At 45.9% G+C, this 25,184-nt stretch overlaps 1 protein-coding gene across 4 annotated transcripts in view; it reads right to left on the reverse strand.

The window, feature by feature from the left end:
• Positions 1–25,184, reverse strand: part of PACSIN2 (protein kinase C and casein kinase substrate in neurons 2) — a 146,256-nt gene that overhangs the window by 98,046 nt on the left and 23,026 nt on the right. For 2 of the 4 annotated variants that reach the window (XM_063808000.1, XM_054676164.2), the window contains exon 1: positions 23,432–23,489. The exons of the other annotated variants lie outside the window; for them this stretch is intronic. The gene's annotated coding sequence lies outside the window, so the exon portion shown is untranslated. Of the gene's footprint in view, positions 1–23,431; positions 23,490–25,184 lie in introns of those variants that run through there. 4 annotated transcript variants of the gene reach the window in all.

The following is a 25,184-nucleotide window of genomic DNA, read 5'->3' on the forward strand; positions in this document are numbered from 1 at the left end:
GACAGGGCAAGGGCAAGGCAGGAGACCTGAGTGGCAGGTGGCTGGCATAGGAGGTGGGGTACCTGGCAGCCTGGCACAGGGCAGGCTCTACAGTTCCTATGTACCTGGGTCCCTGAACTTTGCATGCCCCAAACACAGAGCCAGGTGATCCATCGGCAGCAGGGACGACAAAGTTAGACAAAAGACCAAAAGGAGCTGCTCTGACCACAAGCCTTTTCCATTAGGAATTTGTAACTCCCCATCTCCAGAAAGGCAAACATCGAGATCCTACAGGCTGGCCCAAGCCAGGGGTAACTAGAATAGTGTTGTTCTGAGAAGCCAAACTAGTCAAGGACTAGCAAGACCCATGGCTTGGATAAAAAGAAGATTCCCCCAAATCTGGTTCATTTATTTGCTAGTTCCCTCTGCCTTCCTCATATGCTGCTGAAAGATGGGGAGGGCATGCACACACTCCTGTAGCACCTAGGTTTGTCACACATCTCTATAGAGGACATCAAAACCCAACTGTGTGTGGCATCGGCGCACAGCTGAAAACCACTCGGCAATAAAAAGGAATGAGCTACTGACAGATGTGACATGGATGAATCACAAAAACATCATGCTGAGCAAAGCAGCCAGATGCAAAATAGCACCCACTGTGTGTGTCTATGTGGATGAAATTCGAAACCAAGCAAAACCAATCTACAGTGACAGATTAATGTTTGCCAGGGCCAGGGGGCAGGGTGGGGGACTGACTTCAAAGGGACACAAGGAAATTTTGGAGCAATGGAAATATTCTGTCTTGACTGAGTCATACAGGTGTTTCCACTTGTCAAAGCTCCTAAAAGGATGCATTCAATTGTATGTAAACTAATACCTCAATAAAGAGGAAGAAGGAGGGAGAAGGAGGGGAAAAGAAGGTGAGAAAACAGGAGAAAAGGAAGAAAAGCCCCCAGCAGAAGTCTAGTAACAGAGCTTCCTTCCTACCCAGCGTCTGCATCTGCAATACAGTGGTGACTGACATTAATCAAGAACCACAAAGTGCCTCAGATTCAAAAGATTAAAGTAAGTTCTGTGTCATTTTAGCCCAAGTGTATTTCTTGGGCCTCAATTCTTGGAATAACTGATCCTCTACCAATGACTTTGGTAGAGGATCCAAATAGTCCACTTTCTAACCAGGCTAGCTTGGGTTCTTCCCACTAGCACGGCGATGAAAGGCATGACAATGACAGTTCAGTGACCTGGAAGTGGCAGGTGTCAGCAACAGGTTCCAATGGCTGCTAGACAGTAAACCAGTAAAATTTAATATGATAATTTAAGGCGTTAGTTTCTCTCTTCAAATAAGTAAATCTTAAATTCTAGAAACCTACTATAATCATAAATAAATATATAATCATAAATAAATAATCATAAATTATGTGAAAATGTGATAGGTCAATCTTTTTCATATTTTCCTTTTGGCTGAGAACAGGGTAGTGGCTATTTGCAAATCCTACTTGTTAGCCTTTCATATGTTTCATGAACCAAGATGTAAATAGAGCCATCTTGGGCTGGGCGCGGTGGCTTACGCCTGTAATCCCAGCACTTTGGGAGGCCGAGGCAGGCGGATCACGAGGTCAAGAGATCGAGACCATCTTGGCCAAAATGGTGAAACCCCGTCTCTATGAAAAATACAAAAATTAGCAGGGTGTGGTGGTGTGCACCTGTAGTCCCAGCTACTTGGGAGGCTGAGGCAGGAGAATTGCTTGAACCTGGGAGGCGGAGGTTGCAATGAGATCGTGCCCCTGCACTCCGGCCTGGCGACAGAGTGAGACTGCATCTAAAAAAAAAAAAAGCCACTTGTCTTTACTCATCCAACACGTGTACATAAAAAGGAATAAACCAAGCCAAATGTCTAACATTCTCTATCAAAGAAGAAGGTCCCAGGACAAAGCAAAGCTAAGTATCAGTTCTATCTTTGGCAAAGGAGAAAATGTTAAAACCCTTTACATAAGCTTCTTTGCTTCTCTGGCACTTGTCCAAAGATTTTTTTAACAGTGAAGTGAGACTAATTAATGGAGACAGCCCAATTGAGGAAAAACTTGAAAGCACCAATGTGATAGAGGGAACATGTTAATTTTTTTCTTATGCATTTTATAGAATCCCCAAATGCCACAGGAGAAGCAACATCTAGATTTCTAGCACATCTCAGTTAAGATGTCACGCAGCCTCATGGTCCTGGCAACAGCTCGAGCCTTCTCTGGGCAACACATTAAAAATGGAAGATGATCCAAGAAAGATCTGAAATTCAAAAGGAATGTGAGCAAGGTTCCTGGTGAGTCTGTGGGTATTTTCAGGAATAAAGTCAGGGGCATGTTATGTTAATGTTTTATCGGTGTGACTTTTTTCCCCTCATCTATTTATAGTTTAATTCAGCCATCTGACAAACATTTTTCAGCACTGTCCAGGCTCTGGAAGTTACAAACTAAATAATTAACTTAAACGAACTTGTCCGTAAGCAGCTTCGAGTCTGGTAGGGTAGACGGACGAGTACCCAGAGGACCATGCAGGGTGACAGGTGCTCCGTAACAGACCTAGGCAGGGAATGTGGAAGGTGGGGCTGGGACAGGGGGCCAGGAAGAGATGTGGGAAGATGCCCAGGAAGGCTGGACTCTGAGCTGAATCACGTAAACAAGGGCCGTGTCCTGCTGCACCTCTGGCTGTGGCCTCCCCTCTTTGGCTGGGGCTTCCTCCCCCCTCAAAGGAGAGCAGGGACCAGATAGAAGATCCCAATGTTACTGATCAGGGCTTTTTCCTGAGGGCAGGAAAGGCAGCCAACACAAGGCCGCCAACTTTATTTTGCCCCCTAAGGACATTTAAAAAAGAAAAAGACCTATCACTCCCATTATTTCATTTCAGACAGTTTAACACCAAAAGACAGGTAATACAACCCCAGAATCAATGAAAAGCCTTAAACTAAAGATCTTTAACTTTGTAACAGAATAATTATACTGTTGGTGTTTCATCGTCTAGCATGATAGTGAAACTGGCATTGTGAGTTGGTGTTTAGAAACCCTGCAAATGGGCCGGGCGTGGTGGCTCACGCCTGTAATCCCAGCACTTTGGGAGGCCGAGGCGGGCGGATCACGAGGTCAGGAGATCAAGACCATCCTGGCTAACATGGTGAAACCCCATCTCTACTAAAAATACAAAAAATTAGCCGGGCGTGGGGGTGGGCGCCTGTAGTCCCAGCTACTTGGGAGGCTGAGGCAGGAGAATGGCATGAACCCGGGAGGCAGAGTTTGCAGTGAGCCTAGATCACGCCACTGCACTCCAGCCTGGGCCGCAGAGCGAGACTCCGTCTCAAAAATAAAAAAGAAACCCTGCAAATGGATGATCAAATTAGGTACTTTACTAAGTGCATATTTTATGACATTTTATAGACGCTCCTCAGATCTTTATATACAATGATATACTCAGGATATACACTCATGATAACCTTGCAAGGTGGGAGTACTGCGCCAGTTTTCAGATGAGAAAACTACAGGTTTGGGGAAGTGGCTTGCCCACAGTTGCACAGCAATGGTAGCGCGGGAAGCTGCAACCCTGGCTCCCTCTGACGGCCGAGTGTGTCCTGGACCTCCACAAACAGCGTGACACTGCAAGACAGCTGTGGGTGATTGCAACGGCTCCTCCCAGAACTAAACATCTGTTTCACTGTTGTTGTTTTGGGGAAGGCAAAGGAAGAGTTCAAGTCTGCCACCTTTTTTTTCATAGTCCCTAATAACCAACTCAAACCCTTAGTGAAACCAGGAAGGGTATAAATATGTAAGAAAATGAAATCGTGGTGCCAAGCATTCCAGGACGCTACCATTATCTTCTCCCTTCTCCTTCTATATTTTGGATCAGTGCTGGGGAAAAAGAAAATGGGTAAGATGGGAAAAGAAATAGGTAGCATTTGAACCCTTATTCGAGATTTTCAATACTTGGCATGTGTCATGGTTAGTTTTAGAGTTTTAGGTGTCAACTTGACTGGAATACCTAGGAAAACCTAGAAACCTAGTAAAGCCTGATTTTGGGGTGTGTCCATGGGGCTGTTTCCAGAAGAGACTAGCACATTAGTGTGAGTGGATGAGGTGGGGAAGAGCCACCATCAATAAGGGCAGGCACCATCCAATCTGCCGGGGGCCTGAAAAGAACAAAAACAGGAAAAGGGCAAATGTGTCTATCAATGTCCTGGAGCTGGGATGCACTCACCTCCTGCCTTGGGCCACGGAACCCCAAGCTTGCCAGCCTTTGGACTCCTGGACTTATACCAGCGGCCCCTGGGTTCTTAGGCCTTCAGCACTGGACTGAGAGCTACATGACTGGCTTCTCTAGTTCTGGGGCCCTCAAATGTGGACTGAGCCCCACTACCGGCATCCCAGAGTCTCCAGCTTGCAGGCAGCCTGTCATAGAATTTCTCAGACTCTACAACCATGTGAGCCAATTCCCCTAATAAACTGCTTCTTATCTATCTATCTCCATCCATCCATCCATCCATCCACCCTATTGGCTCTGACTAATACAGCCACGTAGTAAGTATACATCTAAAGCCTCTAGGCAAGTGTTACATAAATACAACTTAAAAGACATGGTCACTAACTTCTAAAAGCTTCCATTCTCAGTTTGAAATATGGAGATAATTATAAATAGAATACCAACTATAAACTTAAAAGTGTATCTCATTTTACAAATTTCTTTTCAACAAATGATCATGACATTACATGGTAAACTTTCTTTGTATTCTATAAATGTATTCCAACTAATCTGTAACCTCATTTCAATTGGAATTCTTTTCTGATGGCACATCAGTGATTTTTCTCCCTGAAAGATGTTACGGAATATTATTATTACCCTGTTATTAGCAGTACCACTTAACACTGGTTTAGATGCAAGTTTTTCTTCTTATGGAGGCCTTGGGGAAGAACCAAATACATTTCAGATGAGTAATCCTCCCACCTCAATAACTCTGGCAACGGTGACCATTGTAACACCGGCATTATCCAAGCAATATGGGATTGATTATCGCTGTAGATTGGAAATAGTTTTCCCTTCTCCTACGTAGTTTCTACGTAGAAAGTAGAAACTAGGTCAGGCACAGTGGTTCATGCCTGTAATTCCAGCACTCTGAGAGGCCGAGGCATGAGGATCGCTCGAGTCCACGTGTTCGAGACCAGCCTGGGCAACATGGAAAGAACCCATCTCTACGAAAAATTTTTTTAAATTAGCTGGGCTTGATAGTGCACAGCTGTGGTCCCAGCTACTCAGGAGGGTGAGGCTGCAATGAATCATGATCCCACCACTGCACTCTAGCCTGAGTGACAGGGTGAGATGCTGGCCCTTAAAAAAAAAAGAAAAAGAAAAAAAAAGAAAAGAAACTAGAATGACCCCCCGTTTCAACAAGTATCAACACATGGCCAGTCCTGTTTCACCTGTGATGTGAAAACTGTAGAATGCTCACAAAATCACAGAACCCAAATGCATCTCCACCTGACCTGGCATGCCCCCTTCGACACTGGCACCACAGCCCAAGTCCTCACGCTGGGAAGAGGCACAAAGCAAGCAGAGCAGGGCCCTGGCCTGAAGGGATCAGCAATCTTTTGGGGAACCAGTGCCACCTGAATCACATTTAAAAAGGAGAACGACTAAAGTAAACCCGCAAGGTTAACATCACGTTGGTGAGTCATGGCAGTATCAGGTGACTCCTGAGATGATGTAATGAAAAGGGCACTTCACCTCTGTGGGACTCTCCCCAAATTCATCCACCAATCTAATACTAGGAAAAATCATCAAGGACCTGGATGGGATCCTAGAACTGCAAGAAAACATCAGTGGGAAAACTGGTGAAATCCAAAGAAAGTCCATAGTTTATTCAGTAATACTGCATCAATGTTAATTTCTTAATTTCAAAAAATAAGCTACGGTTACATAAAATGTTAACATTAGAGAAAGTCAGGCAAAAGGTAGACAGGAACTCTATTAGTTTTGCAACTTTTCTGCACATATAGAATTCTTGTAAAATAAAAAGTTTATTATAGAAATAATAATACAAAAGTTTAACGAACATTCATTACGTCCTTTGCAAAAAGGAGTCAGGGACAATGTGGTCTTCTTTTTAAAATTTAGCCAAGGAAGATGAAGCCTAAAGAAATCAAATGATTTGTTAAAATCTTTAAGTAAGCAAGCACCTGGAAAGGAAGGCAGGGCCCCGTGTAAGCTGACGTCACCCGAGGTGCTCCATGGCAGTGCACCACCAGATATGGAGTGCTTGTGGTAACAAGCAGTGCTGACCATGAGATGGGAGGCTGGCCTGCAGCGCCTCCCCACGCCACCCACAGCTGTGCAGTCAGACAGCGACCCAGGCTCCCTGCACCACCCTGCCCTGCCCCCAGCCTCTCCACAGCCCTCTCTGCTCCAGCCTACCCCTGCACCACCTCTCACCACTCAGCAGTTTCTGAGGCTCTGCAGGCTAACGCTAAGCTAAAAACAATGAAAGGAGGTGGCATTACAAACCACCATGATAAAAATATTCTCCCTCTCCCTGGTCTCCCTCTCCCCGGTCTCCCTCTCCCTCTCCCTCCACGGTCTCCCTCTGATGCCGAGCCGAGGCTGGACTGTACTGCCGCCATCTCGGCTCACTGCAACCTCCCTGCCTGATTCTCCTGCCTCAGCCTGCCGAGTGCCTGGGATTGCAGGCGCGCGCCGCCACGCCTGACTGGTTTTTGTATTTTTTGGTGGAGACGGGGTTTCGCCGTGTTGGCCGGGCTGGTCTCCAGCTCCTGACCGCGAGTGATCTGCCTGCCTCGGCCTCCCGAGGTGCCGGGATTGCAGACGGAGTCTCGCTCACTCAGTGCTCTATGTTGCCCAGGCTGGAGTGCAGTGGCGTGATCTCGGCTCGCTACAATCCCCACCTCCCAGCCGCCTGCCTTGGCCTCCCAAAGTGCCAAGAGTGCAGCCTCTGCCCGGCCGCCACCCCGTCTGGGAAGTGAGGAGCGTCTCTGCCTGGCGGCCCATCGTCTGGGATGTGAGGAGCCCCTCTGCCCGGCCACCCAGTCTGGGAAGTGAGGAGTGTCTCTGCCCAACCGCCACCACGTCTGGGAAGTGAGGAGCGTCTCTGCCCGGCCGCCCATCGTCTGAGAAGTGAGGAGCCCCTCCGCCCGGCAGCCGCCCTGTCTGGGAAGTGAGGAGCATCTCTCTCCGGCAGCCACCCCGTCCGGGAGGTGGGGGGCAGCCCCCGTCCGGCCAGCCGCCCCATCCGGGAGGGAGGTGGGGGGCGCCTCCGCCTGGCCGCCGCCCCGTCTGGAAGGTGGGGGGTGCCTCTGCCCAGCCGCCCCGTCTAGGAGGTGAGGAGCCCCTCTGCCCGGCCGCCACCCCGTCTGGGAGGTGTACCCAGCAGCTCATTGAGAACAGGCCATGATGACGATGGCGGTTTTGTCCAATGGAGGGGGGGAAATGTGGGGAAAAGAAAGAGAAGTCGGATTGTTACTGTGTCTGTGTAGAAAGAAGTAGACATAGGAGACTCCATTTTGTTCTGTGCTAGGAAAGATTCTTCTGCCTTGGGACGCTGTTGATCTATGGCCTTGCCCCCAATCCCATGCTCTCTGAAACATGTGCTGTGTCCACTCAGGGTTAAATGGATTAAGGGCGGTGCACGATGTGCTTTGTTAAACAGATGCTTGAAGGCAGCATGCTCTTTAAGAGTCATCACCACTCCCTAATCTCCAGTACCCAGGGACATAAACACTGCGGAAGGCGGCAGGGTCCTCTGCCTAGGAAAACCAGAGACCCTTGTTCACATGTTTATCTGCTGACCTTCCCTCCACTATTGTCCTATGACCCTGCCAAATCCCCCTCTCCGAGAAACACCCAAGAATGACCAATAAATACTAAATATATATATATATATATATTTTAAACCACCACCATTTTAGAAAAATAGTTCCTTATACATCTAGAAAAAAAAGATATGATCAGAACTGTGCACTAGGAAACCTGAAGTTGTAGCTGTGCACCAGGATGGGCCCAAAGTGGCCAAAGGAGAATTCCACCTCTGGGCTTTCCGACCTGGACACCACGCCAGGAAGCACACAGTCTACTGCCTCACTCTAAGAAAAGTCAGCCATGCTTTTACTTTTTTTTTTCTTATGTTGCCCAGGCTGGACTTCAACTCCTGGGCTGAAGCCATGTTCCCGCCTCAGCCTCCTGTGTACCTGGATTACAGATGCATGCCACTGCACCCAGCTCAACCGTGCTTTTAAATGGCTTTGAATGTGCTTCTTTATAACAGCATCTTCCTACATTTCAGACAGGACAAAATTCTAGAAATAAAAGCACACACCTGGATTTTCTAATTACGAACAGCATGTGAGGACTGTTCACTGTGAACCAGATTTATCATGACTTTTATGGCTGGGGTCAATACGGAAGTAAGACCTTTGACAGGGCAGTCACATATCTGCCCACATACTGCAGCAAACACATCTGGGACATGACCGTCAGCTCAAACAAGAATATCTGTGAAATATTCCTATCCAAAATGCCCTGCAACAAATTACTGAAAGATAAGGAGAGAAAGCGAGAAGTGGTGTTTTTAAAACAATCTTTAAAAAGAAAAAAGGCAGAAGACACTGTAAAAAGTATTTCCAGAACAGAAGGTTCAAAATGACAGACTCTGTCACAGGTCTTGCCCACAAGGCAATCCCTCCTGAGCAACTTCATTATTTCCACTTGCTCAGGAATTGACGAGCAAAACACAGGTCAAAACTTCCCCAGTGCTCTGAATTATGCAACTGGGAATCTGTACCACACTGTTTTTGTCAACAAGGCTCCACTGAAGCTTCGTCCTTTAACTTCTCATTGAGAAAAAGACTCCAGATGCTTTCCCCATTCATTTTTCAAATGTTTCATTCAATCAGAAACTCTACATATACACTTTGGAATTTACACGTTTGATAGCTGCAAAGCTCGCAAGCAAGCTCTCCAGCCAACATGCCTGCCTGTCTCCGCCCAGGTGTGGCAAGCCCCACACTTGTGCCACGCATGGCCCCCTGCCCCATAAACCCAGACTGGGTTGGCTGCTCTCCCCTGTAACTGACACAGAAACAGGCCTGCTACACTCCAGTCTTAGGCCTGGGCCCATCCCCCACTCCCGTCTCCATCATCCCTCATTGCCCTTGTTTCCTTGGCACCTAGCACAGGGCTTAGGGTCTAGGGGCACAGCATATGCTAAAAGAGGAAAAGAGAAAAGCCCATGAGAGAAATGGCAGCCTCATCCTTGGGGACACATAGCTCAGGTGTGGATGCCAAGTACCAAGAACAGAAGCGTAGCCTTAACTTGTAGCCTGATACAAATGCCAGCTCACAGCCCACGAGCTGTGGAATCGCAATTCAATTTACCTCAGAGCCTCTGTTTCCTCAACTGTATAAAAAGGACCAGCATCTCCCACCTCACATGTTACCAAGTGGATTACATGAGATAAAGCACCTGGCCTGGTGCCTGGCAGCTCACTGTTGTCCTGAAATCTATGTAAGTCTCCTTCCCTCCGTATCCCTATGTCGACTCTGCTTCCGGTTATCCGCCATCCAGTGTACCATGACTAGGTACAATGAAAAACAAAAGCCAGTTCCACCAAGGGGCTGGCGCCTGAACCGTCTACCCAAGGCCCTTTCCCATGGGCACCAAATAGCAGGTGCCATACCCAGAGCATTCACCTGTTAATTAGATATGATCTACTTCTAAACAGTAGGGAAGGATGCCAGCTCCCCTTTGCCAATGATTTCCATTCCCTCAATGCTCCTGGTCTAAGCCACGCCTAACTCCTCCCCACTGGAGAACAGTAGAGGAGAGTGCTCTTCCTGGTGAGTAGGGGCAGAAGGCAGGTACCACGTACAGGCTTCTTGTCTGGGTAGAGACCATCCATTAAAAGATCATAAGCACCAGCCATGGCCAACATGGTGAAACCCTGCCTCTATTAAAAATACAAACATTAGCTGGGCATGGTGGTGTGTGCCTGTAATCCCAGCTACTCGGGTGGCTGAGGCACCATAACTGCTTAAACCTGGGAGGTGGAGGTTGCAGTGAGTTGAGATTGTGCCACTGCACTCCAGCCTGGGCAACACAGTGAGATCTTGTCTCAAAAAAAAAAAAGGAAAAGAAAAGAAAAGAGAAGAAGAAGGAGGAGGAGGAGGAGAGGAAGAAAAGAGAAAGAAGGAGAAGGAGGACGAGGAGAAGGAACAACAACAACAACATAAGCTTTGGGAATTAGTCCTCTTTTCCTTTCCTCTCCACCCCAGATTGATGCAAGGCAGCCAGCTGGAGCAAGGATATCTCCTCTGCAGACCCAGCTGACCTTTGAGTAGACTGTGCCAGGGCCTAGAATGTGGGTCAGGGAGAGTCAGCAAGCCCACCTGCCTGCACTGCAGATGAGCTCTAGTCCACCACTTCTACTACATTGTAACAAGGGTGGCATTTTGGTCTTGTTCTGACACTCACATCACCCTCTCTAAGGTCCAATCTGTATCAGTTTAACCTACTGACTCCCTTAAACCCAATGCCAATACTCAGTTATTAGCATGGAGGAAGCTCCCACCATATTCACCACAAGTTTTAGTACTTTTACAGGATACAGAAATCCATTAGAGAAAGTCCTCATTCTTGTGGTTTACTCATAAGACAAATAAAACTAAAATATATCTATTAAAAGGTAGAAAGGGGGCTGGGCATGGTGGCTCATGCCTATAATCCCAGCACTTTGGGAGGCTGAGGCAGGAGAATTGCTCGAGCTCAGGAGTTCGGGCAAGACCCTGTCTCTACAAAAATAAAAAATATATACAAATATATATATATATATATAGCATGCACACAATGAAAAATTATCCAGCAGTAAAAATGAATGAAAAATGAAATTTGCAGATTACTTATGAGTCTCTTTTTATAAAATTCATAAACAAAAATAGAATATATTATTTACAGATACATGTGTATAAGTATTCTTTTTTTTTTCCTTTTTCTAACCAGAGCCTTGTCAATATTCTTAAAAAAAAAAAAAAAAAAAAAAAAAGGTGCAGGAATGATGAACTATTCTAGAATGCCTTTACCCCCTGGCAGGGAGCACCCACTAGGAGTTTCCCTGTGGTGCACAGTGGTTTAGTTCTCCAGCTAGGAGGTTGGCTCCCAGGCATTTATTAGTATGTTCCAAAACTTATATATCCATCACCTCTTATTTTACATGCATTTTAAGTTATCTAAGAAAACATTTCTAAACTAGGGGTAGATGAGAGAAATGCTGTAAGACAGACACAAGAAAAAGACCCACTGATAGATGTTCAACAAATACCAGGCTAAAAGCGGGCCAATGCTGAGACACCCTGGCCCCCATGGCTTTCCAGGCCAGTCTGGAAGGTCCAATCTGAGCTGAAACCCTACAGAGTTCACAGCATTGAGGTCTTCCCCTCCTCTCTCATTTGGAGAACATTCATCATCTTATTTTGCATGTAGGAGAGGAAAAGGGGGCTAGAAACTATGCCTGTGCTAATTCTTCACCTAGAGGGAGTACAGAACCTTGGCACCTGCCAGGCTAACCCACCCACTGCTGACCCTCCTCACTCTAAATGTCACAGGTAGTTCTCAAAATGCCTCCAGGCTTATCACTTTAACGATCCTCTTCCCAGCCCAACCCCAGGAATTCCTGGTTCCTATAGAGCAAGGCCAGAAGCTACACCCTGGTGAAAGGCCACTGGCAAGTGCAGGCCTTAATGCACACTTGCTCCAGACAGAGCAGAGGCAACACTGGCCAGCCCAGGCGACAGACTGGCTCCTCTCCCCAAAAGCCTGACAAGTCCACAGGATCATCTGGGGGTTCACAGATTTGAGGCAACAGTGCTAAATGCAGGCCTCCCCGTCATGCCTGGAGTGTCACAGAATGGCCACTTAATAGGCTTGCTGCTGGGTGTTGGCACCTATTTCTGTATTTATGTAGATTCTATGACTGTTTTAGATTTTCATTAAGATGAGAGGCAGAATTGTATTACATGCCTTTTAAATATGCTAACATAACCACATGGGTTTTCTTTTTAATGTGATACAGTGAATTGTGATGTATAACATTAACTGAGCACTTATTATGCACCAAACCCAGGTCTAATCATTTCACAGATACCCCATTTCGTCCTTCCATCAACCCTATACAGCAGTACTGTAATTGTCCTGCCAATTTTATAGATGAGGAGACTGAAGCTCAGGGAGATTAACTAATTTGGCTAACGTCAGAGAATTAGTAAATGGCAGGACTGGGGCAAACCATGCTCTAATCCCTGAGCTAGAAGTTTCTCTAGCCGACACAATACCTCATGTTATGCTATCTTTGCATTGCTAGAGTAAACCTTGTTTGGTCATGAAAAATTAATCTTTTAATACACTACTGTATTCAAATTATTATTTGATTTAGAAACCTACTTTAAAATGTTGCAAATATATATAAACATATATATGCATTAATAGACACATATTACATTCATATGAGACTGATCTGTAATTTTATCTAGACCATGGATGGAAGAAGAAACAAACATTTTTACAAAGAAATAGAAATAGAAATTTGCAAAAAATCTTAAAATTTTATGGCAAAACACACCTAAACAATGTAAAAACAAACTATAGAAACAATAGCTGGGGACACATTTGCAATGCACACAACAAATAATTTATAGCCCTAATATACAAAGAGTTCCTAAAAATTCAAAACAATCCAGTAGATGGAAAAACGGAGAAAGGATATAGGTATGGAATTCACAGAAGAAAAAATACAAATGACCAATCAACACGTGAAATGGTGCTCAACCTCACCAGTACTCAGGAAAACACAAATTAAAATAAAAGTGCTCCATAGAAACAGAATGGTGAAAAACAATTTTTAGTTAAAAATAATTAAGACTATAATACCATTTTCAGCCATGAGATTAGCAAAAACAATACAACATCTAGCACTGGTGGAAATGCCCAGTAAAAGGGGTTGATATGGTTAGGCTCTGTGTCCTCACCCAAATCTCATGGCAAATTGTAATCCCTGTGTGGCAGGGGAGGGACCTGATGGGAGGTGATTAGATCATGGAGGCGAATTTCCCCCTCGCTATTCTCATGACAGTAAGTGTGTTCTCGGAGATCTGAAGCATGTGGCACTTCCCCCCTCACGCTCTCTGTCTCTCTCCTGCTCTGCCATGGTAAGACACGCTTGCTTCCCCTTCCACCATGATTGTAGTTTCCTGAGGCCTCCTAGCCATGCTTCCTGCTAAGCCTGTGAAACTGAGTCAATTAAACCTCTTTTCTTCATAAATCACCCAGTCTCAGGTGGTTCTTTATAGCAATGTGAGAACGAACTAATACAGGGGTACTCATACATTGCTAGTACAAGTCTGAAAAAGACTAGAGCAATTCAGTGTGGCATAACTACTAAAAACTACTGACCTGGAGAGAGATCCAGAGTACAACATTCACTCACTGGCTCATTCATTCATTCATCCCACAATGAGCACCTACAACCTGCCATGCACTTTTTTCAATTATTTGTTATCAAAAGAGCTTAAATTCAGGGTTGTGTAAGCTCAAGAGAAGTGAAAATAACAAGTTGCTGAATAATGCCTACAATAGGTCCCTCCCTTTTTTTAAAACATGCATTTGTGAGGGTCAGGAGAAAGTTGTGGAAGGCTCTGCTACAACAAGCAGTCAACAGTTGATTACCACCTAGCTGTTTATACATCTTCTGTTTCTCTTGGCATGAGCACACAGTAACAAATCCAATAACCTATAACGCTGAGAAATCTAACAGAAAATATCAGTCTTCGTTTACACGCAACACAAGAAGAGCACAGGGCCCACACTGCGTTGGTGGCAGAGCCAAAAGTCCACCCTCATCCTGCTGAATGACTGCAAAGCTGGGCTCTTCACTCCCAGATGACAGTGTTTCTCCTCACTCACATTCAGCCACCCACACAGAGCAGAAAGTAGGAAGGTTTCCATGCCCGCACTGACGGTAAGTTGTGGGAGGCAGTCGGGCAACATTTCTGGAGTTCCTATGAATGATGTGCTATGCTTTTTGGCCTGCAGACGTTCAGGTGGATTCAGATCTGAGACATATTCAAAAGTATGTTTGCATCCTGGCCCTTGGTTTATGTATTTCCTCTTCCCTAGGGCATTCTACAAAGCATTTCCAAAAAGGCTGGTCCCTGCCCCTTAACTGGTTCCTCCTCCTGGCAACAGCATTCCAGCTGGGCTTTGGGAAATCTCCCTACTCCTTCAAAACAATGGTTTCTCCCCTGGCTTCTTTTCAGGTTTCCTATGAGTCTATGAGGTCACTCCACCCAATGTCTTCCAAGGAACTGGTTATGCTCAGGTTAGCTGGTGACCTCAGAACTCTGACCAGTATAATGAACTGTGACAGAAAGGAATGCATCCTGTTGACCAATCCCCCTGCAGTATAGCACAGACAACAGGGGTACTACAAAGCTCCATTGCCTAGGAGAAACAGCCAGCACCTGTACTGGCTGAGACATAGGAACTTCAAAAACAATTCAAATGTCCATACCACTGCCCAAGGCCCAATGATGGTTCATCTGTTTGTGTTTTTATTTATAGAGTTATAGAAATATAGAGATATTTGGCCAGGTGCAGTGGCTCATGCCTGCAATCTCAGCACTTTGGGAGGCAGAGGCAGGTGGATCACCTAAGATCGGGAGTTTGAGACCAGCCTGGTCAACATGGTGAAACCCCATCTCTACTAAAAATACAAAAATTAGCCAAGCGTGGTAGCAGGCATCTGTAATCCCAGCTACTCCAAAGGCTGAGGCATGAGAATCACTTGAACATGGGAGGTGGAGGTTGCAGTGAGCCGAGATCATGCCACTGCACTCCAGCCTAGGCAACAAAGCAAGACTCCCTCTCAAAAAAAAAAAAAAAAAAAAAAAAAGGAAAGAAAAGAAAAAAGAAATATACAGATATTTAACTAAATATAAAAACAGTCAAAAAACAAAGAAAGAAGTAATTGGCCCAGGTCAGATACCTCCTTCTCTATGAATTCTCTGGCTCCTTCCTCCTGGGAGTATATGCTCTCTCTTAAGGCACCTGCCGCTTTCTAACTTGGGTTATAGTTATTTAAACACAGACATTGCCTCCTCTAGGCTGGGAGATTCCTGAGGACAAAATCCCTAAGTTATTAATGGATTAATGGATCCCCCTGGCATCCTGACCACATGCGACAGACTCGTATGTTGCCCAGTGTGCTGAAACACGTTTGTCTGCAAACCCCTGCTTATGCCAACTGTACTTGTCATTGTAAATTTACATACACACATTTATTACACATACGTACATACATACAATACACATATAGTATAAATACACATACATGCACTTAACTATATAAACCTATGAAATAAGCGCATCATTGTTTCCATTAAAACTATTAAAACAAGTTTCTATTAAAACAAGTTGTTAATTAAAAAAAAAAGAAAGAAAGAAACAATCTGCTAACTAAATTATAGGTATGGCAAAACAAGTATAGAGTATTGGGTGAAAATTTGTAAAATCTATAATTCCACATTCATGTTGCTTCTAAGTTCTCAATTGTCATTAAGAAAATTAATTAAATTAATTAATGGCCACACACAGTAGCTCATGCCTATAATCCCAGCACTTTGAGAGGCCAAGGCAGGAGGACTGCTTGAGCCCAAGAGTTCAAGAACAGCCTGGACAACATGGCAGGACCTTGTCTCTACTAAAAATCAAAAACACTAGCTTGTCATGGTCATTAGGAGGTCAAGGCTGCATGATCACACCACGACACTCCAGCCTGGGCGACAGAGAGAGACCCTGCCTCAAAAAAACAAACAACAAGGCTAGGAGCAGTGGCTCACACCTGTAATCCCAGCACTTGGGAGACTTAGGCAGGCAGATCACTTGAGGTCACGAGTTCAAGACCAGCCTGGCCAACATGGTGAAACCCTATCTCTACTAAAAATACAAAAATTAGGCCGGGCACAGTGGCTTACAACTGTAATTCCAGCACTTTGGGAAGCTGAGGCGGGTGGATTACCTGAAGTCACGAGTTCGAGACCAGCCTGGCCAACATGGTAAAACCTCGTCTCCACTGAAAATACAAAAATTAGCCGGCTGTGGTGGCGCACACCTGTAGTCTCAGCTACTCAGGAGGCTGAGGCAAGAGAACTGCTCAAATCCAGGAGGTGGAGGCTGCAGTGAGTCGAGAATGTGCCACTGCACTCCAGCCCAGGCAACAGAGTGAGACTCCATCTCAAAAAAAAAAAAAAAGAAAAGAAAAGAAACTGGCTGGGTGTGGTGGCACACACTTGTAATCCCAGCTACTTGGGAGGCTGAGGCAGGAGGATCACTTGAACCCAGAAGGCGGAGGTTGCAGTGAGCCGAGATTGTGCCACTGCACTCCAGCCTGGACAACAGAGTGAGACTCAATCTCAAAAAAAAAAAAAAAACAGATATTGAAGGCAATAAATTATTGGTGTGGCATATGCAAAAAAATAACCAGCAGTTCTAATTAGTAAACTGAAAGTAAAAGAAAAGGACAATAAAAGATTGACATATGAGAATATATCAATTTTTTGTTTTTAAGAGATAGGGTCTTGCTATGTTGCCCAGGCTGGTCTTGAACTCCTGGGCTTAAGCCATCCTCCCACCTCAGCCTCCTGAGTAGCTGGGACTATAGGAGCACACCATCATGCCTATCATTTTTTTTACATCCCTAAACTATGTATTGTTTTTTAAGAATCTTTGTCTTTGTTCTTCAGTTAACTGACTGGTGGTCAGTCTCCATCTCATGAGACAGATACTTAATGACCACTGATCAGATGTCATGTCAGGTCAGGAAATAAACTAGTGTAAACCTGGGCTGAAGAAGCTACGCACAGGCTATGGGCACAGCACTTAGCACTTTTTTTTTTTTTTTTTTTTTTTTGAGACAGGGTCTGGCTCTGTCACCAAGGCTGGAGTGCAATGATGAAACCTTGGCTCACTGCAGCCTCAACCTCCCGGGCTCAAGCAATCCTCCCACTTCAGCCTCCTGAGCAGCTGGGATCATAGGTGTGCACCACCACACCTGGCTAATTTTTATGTTTTTTTGTAGAGATGGAGTTTCGCCATGTTGCTCAGGCTGGTCTCAAACTCCCAAACTCAAGTAATCTGCCTGTCCCAGCCTCCTACAGTGCTGGGATTACAGGTGTGAGCTACCACGCACTGCCTAGCACTTAGCACTTTTTAAATAAAATTCTTCCTGCCCTCAATGAAAAGAAACAACTATATAATTTGTTTAAAGACCAGGAAAAGTTAATAATGAGTACAGAATTCAGAATTCTCAATTTCCCACCCAGAAGAAATGCTCTAGGCCCTCGGCCTCCCTGAAGCTTCCCTGATGTTGATATGTGAACCTAGTAAAACACTGGTCCCATCTTGCATCTCCCCAGACTGGATCTGGAGATGAGGTGAAAACCCACATGGCCAGGAGAAAAGCAGGACTGTGATCTGCACTGCCCTGACCCAGGCCAGCGGGTTGACAACACCTGCTGCAAAGGTTCCTGGTGCAAAAACTACTCCCTTTAATCGGTGCTTCAGGGCATCTGGGAATAAGGAGCAGGGTAAACCAGAAGGAAAGGAAAATGAAATTTCTCTTACCTCACCTGTGCCAAAAGGCTGCAGAGCTGTGGCCTTTGACACTTACAAGATTATCTTAACACAAGGAGGGCAGAAAACATCCCCAAGACTAAGAGCACAGGTCTTCCTTCTCAGCACATCAACACCCAGCTTAGTAACAATGAGACCCCAAAAGAGGCAACTACTTACCTGAAAAAAGCAGCTGGGGAGAGGTTGGAAAACAAAAGTAGGCCCTACCCCTAGTTTTTCTTATTCTAAACTAAACCCTAGAGATGGATATATGTGGATTTGCTTGTCCTGTTTGGCAACCAAAGGTCAGGAAAGCTGGCTGCTTTCTATAAAAAATGAAATCAGTAAGTGTGTATGGGCTGGGTGTGGTGGCTCACGCCTGTAATCCCAGCACTTTGGGAGGCCAAGGTGAGAGGATCACTTGAGGTCAGGGGTTCAAGACCAGCCTGGCCAACATGCGAAACCCCATCTCTGCTAAAAATACAAAACTCAGCCAGGAGTGGTGGCACATGCCTGTAATCCCAGCTACTTGGGGGCTGAGGCAGAAGAACTGCTTAAACCCGGGAGGCAGAGGTTGCAGTGAGCCGAGATCGCATCACCGCACTCCAGCACTCCAGCTTTGGCGACAGAGCGAGACTCCATCAGCTGTGCACCTCTCTGGATGGGGTGCTCACCCCAGAGACTGGCTGTCTCCCATAAGCCATTCCTGATGGGCTCCACGTTCTGCCCACAAGGGCAGCAGATGGGCACACTCCAAGGCTCCGTTGTGGCCCCCCACTGGCCTCACTTCTCTCCACATGCAGGCCCAGGTCCAGGTCCAGGAGTGTCACCTTTACAGCACCTAGGTGCAACTGAAGACACTGCCTCCAGCCCTCGCTCGGCCAACCCCTGAGAAGGACCCACCTGGTTTTGAAACATTTGCAAAACATAAAGATAACAGGACAAAGAACAGCCCCTCCAACAGACACACACACAGAGACATTCACATGTCATCCAGCTCCAGCTGGTTTTTAACCTTCTGTCTGCCTCTTCACCACATTATATTCAGAGGGAGGGCTAAGGTCTGAAAATGTCCTGGAAATCTGATAAGTCTCCCAGACGCCTAACCCCTCCCCATCCAGGAATCACTGAGCAAAACCCAGGTTCTCCACAGTCTCATCTCCAACTGAAGTGATTCTCCACCCTCCCATGCCCGCCCTGCCCACCCCTTGCTGACTGCAGGTCTGATGTCCATTACAGGGCCACTATAGAGCCACCGGCCACTTGGCTTCACCCCACACCCCCAACACAAAGAAACATCGAGGTCTTCTTGATTGGGCCAATGCCCCAGGTCAGGAGGCTCACACTTGACTTTCCAAACAACGATCCCCTTGCTCTGTAGTTTTAGCCAAGCACCCTCAAGGTGATTCCCTTTTCCCAGAATTAACACAGAAAAAGTAAGCATTAGGCAAGGGAAAAACAAGAAAAGGAAGACCAGGAACTATGCTAGGAGATTTAAAAGAGGTAAATGATCACTAACAAAAGAGAACTTGACCAACAGAAAAGGAAAAGCAATTCAAGCTAAGCAAAACCGTGCCACTGCGTCAGCCACGACGCTGGGCTGCAGCGTGGTCAGCGAGTCTGGTAAGCACCCTGGCTGTTTGGAAAAGCGCAGCGGCCCCCAAAGAAAACACTCGTGAGTATCAATCAAGGGCAGCATTCATCCGGCCAAACGAAATCAAACACCTAAAAGAAATGACCTTGGTTCCCCTCTCCCTCCACAACCCCTTCCCAGCATGGCTACCAGCAGACAGGCTCGATCTCACCACCCGCCACTTCAGGGGCTCACTCCTCCACAGTTCACGGAGGCCTTTTGGGGCCCTGCACGCTGCTGAGTGCACGTGCATGACAGTGACACTCTAATGGGGGGTGAAGATACACACTAAAATCCACATGGGAACACAATGACTTCAGACACAGCAGAGGGCTACTTCAGGGCAGAGAGCAACATCAGTGACCACTGAGGGGGGGCTTTTGTGCTATGACCTGAAGACAAAGAACATTCCAGGAAGTGGGAACCCCATGTGCAAAGACCCTAAGAAGGGGCAGCAGCTACTGCATCAACACTTGTCTCTCTAGATCTAATCTCTATCCTTTTCTACCCATTCTAAAAAAACCTTCCCGAAACCTAGATGTGGTCTCACCTTTCTCTTCTGCTTAAAAGCCTTTGATAGCCACTGCCTATATAATAAAGCCCCTAAGATCCCCTTCTTGAGTAAAGTTTATTGGATGTAAATCACACATACCTACACGCACACATACATAGATACTCCATTCCCACTGACACCTTCCCTAACTAACACCCCTCAGACAGCCTGTAGAGTCCACTCCACCCACCCTTGATGTGTAGTCAATGAGAAGACATTTTTGATGACTTGCTGGGGGGTGTGTCTGAATCTATACACAAAACACCAAGACTGACCTGGGTTCAAACCCTGACTCTGTCACTTACCACCCATGTGTCCCTGAACAAATATTTTAACTATCTCTCTGAGCCTCCATTTCATTTATGTGTAAAAAAGTGATAACAGCACTAACCTTGGGTGCCCCAACACTGATCATCACTGTTATTATATGGGCTGCTTAGCTTCCCGCAGATAAAAATTTCATCTCCAGCCCCTAGATAAGATGACACCCCTACACGCAGGTGGCTCTGCCCGAGGGACCTCACTGGCCACCCAGCATGTGGTTTGAGACACCCCACCCTGAGTCCAGGAGCAACACACACACACACACACACACACACACACACACACACACACCCATGGCACCATGTTCAGAAGACTGGTACATTCATTCTTTTTTTTTTTTTTTTTTTTTTTGAGACAGGAGTCTCACTCTGTCGCCCAGGCTGGAGTGCAGTGATGCAATCTCGGCTCACTGCAACCTCCACCTCCCGGGTTCAAGCGATTCTCCTGCCTCAGTGTCCCAAGTAGCTGGGACTACAGGTGCGCACCACCACACCCGGCTAATTTTTTGTATTTTTAGTAGAGACAGGGTTTAATCACCGTGTTAGCCAGGATGGTCTCAATCTCCTGACCTCATCATCTACCCACCTCCGCCTCCCAAAGTGCTCGGATTACAGGCATGAGCCATAAAACCTCCAGAACACATTTTAAAATGCCTGTTCCAGGCTGGACGTAGTGGTTTATGTCTGTAATCCCAGCACTTTGGGAGGCTGAGGCGGGCAGATCACTTGAGGTCAGGAGTTCAAGACCAGCCTGGCCAACATGGTGAAACCCCGTCTCTACTAAAGATACAAAAATTAGCCAGGTGTGGTGGCACATCCCTGTAGTCCCAGCTACTTGGGAGGCTGAGGTGAATCACTTGAACTCGGGAGGTGGAGGTTGCTGTGAGCCGAGATCGCACCACTGCACTCCAGCCTGGGCAACATAACGAGACTGTGGCTCAAAAACAAAATAAATAAATACATAAATGCCTGTTCCAGAGAACACAAAAGCAAAACCATTTAGAAAATGTAGGTTTGTCCCAGGCACCAAAGACAAGGAGAAGATAGTCTCTGAACACTTTTCATTCACAGGCACTGCTAGGACCCTCACAGTTACAAAGCCCACGAGGACACAGACAGCTGTGGGATGTGTGAGTGAGGGGTGGGGGGCACGTCATGGCCGGAGCAGGAGAGGACCACAACCAAATAGAGCTTGAACTCATCTTCATCAAGGTACAACTCAACCTTCTACTTCCCAAGATTAGTTAATCCTGCGTCCTAGTAATTAAAGAAAAAAATACATTATGCAATGAACTGAAAATCTGGTTCAAATTCAGCAACCTGTAAAAGTCCAGGCTTAGGGTCCACTGGCCAAAAGTATAACTGCTCCTAACTACAGCAGCTCGGGAAGAAAATAATGTAGCCACAGGTATGAAGATTTCAGTGAAATGTAGCAAAACATTTCTAAATAGCTCTCTGTACCAAATGCAGTTCAGTTAACATTGCTCTCCAAACTTCCTTCTCTTTCAAGAAGGGATACCAAACTTGATCCAATCTAATTCATGTTGGCCCCAGCCCACACATTCCAAAGAAACATTTTCAAAAACTCAAATTATTTTTTTAGCTTGCCATAAAATTTACAATGACATCACATGCATTTGGGAAAAAATACAGAAACTTAAATCCATGATCTGAAAGGTGGTCAAAGAAATTTTTTTTTTGTTTTTGGGAGTGAGTCTGTCATCCAGACTGGAGTGCAGTGGCGCAATCATGGCTCACGGCAGCCTTGACTTCCTAGGCTCAAGCAACTCTCCCACCTCAGCCTCCTGAATAGCTGGGACCACAGGCACATACCATGACACCTGGCTAGTTTTAAATTTTCTGTAGACACAGGGTCTCACTATGTTGCCCAGGCTGGTCTCAAACTCCTAGGCTCACGAAATCCTCCTGCCTTGACCTCCCAAAGTGCTGGGATTACAGGTATGAGCCACTGCACCTGGTCTAGTTCGTTTCTTAATACAATAGAAAACTCAATTCTCAGCCGGGCGCAGTGGCTCACGCCCATTAACCCAGCACTTTGGGAGGCGAGGTGGGTGGATCACCTGAGGTCAGGAGGTCAAGACCAGCCTGGCCAACATGATGAAACCCCATCTCTACTAAAAATACAAAAAATTAGCTGGGTGTGGTGGTGGATGCCTGTAATCCCAGCTACTAAGGAGGCTGAGGCAGGAGAATCGCTTGAACCCGGGAGGTGGAGGTTGCAGTGAGCCGAGATCACACGATTGCACTCCAGCCTGGGCAATAACAGTGAAACTCCATCCCCCCCCCCCAAAAAAAGGCCAGGTGTGGTGGTTCACACCTGTAATCCCAGCACCTTGGGAGGCCGAGGCGGGTGGATCATGAGGTCACGAGTTCAAGACCAGCCTGGCCAACACAGTGAAACCCCGTCTCTACTAAAAATACAAAAAAAATTAGCTGGGCATGGTGGTGGGTGCCTGTAGTCCCAGCTACTTGGGAGGCTGAGGTAGGAGAATCATTCGAACCTGGGAGGCAGAGATTGCAGCAGTGAGCTGAGATCGCGCCACCGCATTCCAGCCTGGGCGACACAGTGAGACTCTGTCTCAAAAAAACAAAACAAGAAAGAAAAAAAAAAGAAAAGAAAACTCATTCTCTTGGAGGGGGAAAAAATATATATATATATATATATACACACACACACACATATATGTATATATATGTGTGTATATATAGGTAAGATGTAAGCCAGTTCAAGCATTTAAACAGGTTTAAAAAAAGAAGGTATATTTATATATACATATATACACACACATATATATACACACACACATATATATATGTGTGTATATATGTGTGTGTATATATGTAAGATGTAAGCCAGTTCAAGCATTTAAACAGGTTTAAAAAATGAATGATTTTTAAAAATGAATGATTTTTAAACACAGCTAATTTCTGCAGTCAGTCAACGTGACTTTCCACATGAGGGCAGCCCTGGGCACTTGCAATCACAGACGGCCACAAACCAACTGGCTTTGGGTAAGAAGGGATACTCCTCCCAAAGAATGAATCAGTCTTAGGACTGCAGATCCTCATGTCACTCATGCCTGCATTGTTCATCCCACAGAGCCTGCTTGCCTATGATGTGCCATTTCAGAGCTAAGAACTGCACACTACAATACAAAATGCAGTCCCCTGCCCTCCGCCTACCCAGCTCCTAGCCCCACAGAAGACAAACAGGTCGGTCATACCATACATGAGGAGTATGGGGACGGGGGTGGACCATCCACTCTGCAGGCCCAGGGGCAAAACACCTGGAGGGAGGGGAAGGTGAAATTAGAGCCAAGTTTTGAAGGATGAGTTCAGCAGGCAAAGACGGCAAAAATGGCATCTGCAGTAGACAAGATTTGCATGGGAGAAATGCAAGAAGTTCAGGAGTGTGGCAAGAGATGAGACTCAAGGGGTAAGCAGGGGTCAGACCACAAGTCTGGATTTTATTGTGATAACAACAGAGAACCACTCAAGAATTTTAATCTCAGACAGTCCGACCCCTCCCCGTTGCCAATAAGAACATGAAGATGTGGAAGAGGGCCATGGAAACCACTCTATTTGGCTCAAGAGCTAATGAAAAATGCTAAACCATATCTATCCTTCAATGTTCAATAACAAAAAGCACAGCCCAAAGACTTCTTCCAGATGGTCACCTTCTCTGTGCCTCAGTTTCCTCATCTGTAAAATGGACAGCAGCCACCTCACAAAGCTGTTGAGAGGACTCAACGGGTTCTATACACAAAGTGCTTACAGCAGAAGAAAGCAGAAGAAAGCTCCATCACTTTTAGGTGCTGGTGGAACTGCTAGTGCTAGGACTAGTAGTACCAGCAGTTTATGAGTCAGAACCCACTGCCCCCAGATCAAAAAGCAGATGGAGACTTTACCACCTCCTAGGAAGCTGCTGTACAATGGTATAGACTTGGAGACTGCTCAGAGCCACTTTGTGACTGAAAGGAAAAGAATGAACTTGTGTTAACCCCTCCCGCCCCCATCCACCCCAGTCATAAAGCTGGTCAAGGACAAGCAGTGGCTCAGAGCAGAGCCCAGTTCCCTGGGTCTCAGCTGGCTGCAGGTCTCAAGGCTGTCAGCCCTCGCAGAATGGGGAACAGCCCCTCCCACCTTTCTCAGCCTGAGCCCCACCCCACCCATCCAGGCACAGAAGGCTTCTTCTCCCTCCACCTCTCTGTCCTGGCAAGCCTCTAGTCACCTCTGGAAATGAGACACTGCCCAGAACCCACCAACCAGAAGCCTCTGTATGGCCCAGAGAAGAAGGAGAGAGACTGTGCGGGAATCCAGTGGGCATCGCCCAGTCCCTTTCCCAGCCCTATCCAATGATAGAGCTCCTGCTGTCAGGAGCTGGGAACTCCCAGGTGCGATAAAGAGAAAGCCATGCCATACGAAGCTGAGAACAGTAAACAGTCATGAAGAGATCCAAGGGCCCAGAACCACAATTCCCAGACCTCTGGGTTTCACCAATTAGAAATTTTCCCCCAAATTTTGGGGACTTTTCAACAAATGGTACTGAAACAACTGGCTATCCACAGACAAAAAAAAAAAAAAAACCTTCAATTCACACACCGCAACACATTTTAAAAGTTCAAAATGGATCACAGGCCTAAATGTAAAACATAAAACTATAAAATTTCTAGACGAGACATGAGAAAACATTTGTGACCTGGGATTAGGCAAAGATTTTAGCTGTGACACCAACCAAAAAAGCACAAGCCGTAAAAGAACAAATTGACTTCAGCAAATGTTTAAAACTTCTGTTCTTCAAAAGATACTGTTAAAAGAATGAAAAGACAGCCTCAGACAGGGAGTCAATATTTTCAAATTATATAATTGATCAAGGAATTGTATCCAAAATATATTTTAAAAATTTCAAAACTAAGTTAATAAAACAACTCAGCTTTTTCAACAGGCAAGTGATTTAAAGAGATACTTCACTGAGGG

Source organism: Pan troglodytes, chromosome 23 (assembly GCF_028858775.2).
Source record: "Pan troglodytes isolate AG18354 chromosome 23, NHGRI_mPanTro3-v2.0_pri, whole genome shotgun sequence".
In the NCBI taxonomy this organism is placed as follows: Eukaryota; Metazoa; Chordata; class Mammalia; order Primates; family Hominidae; genus Pan; species Pan troglodytes.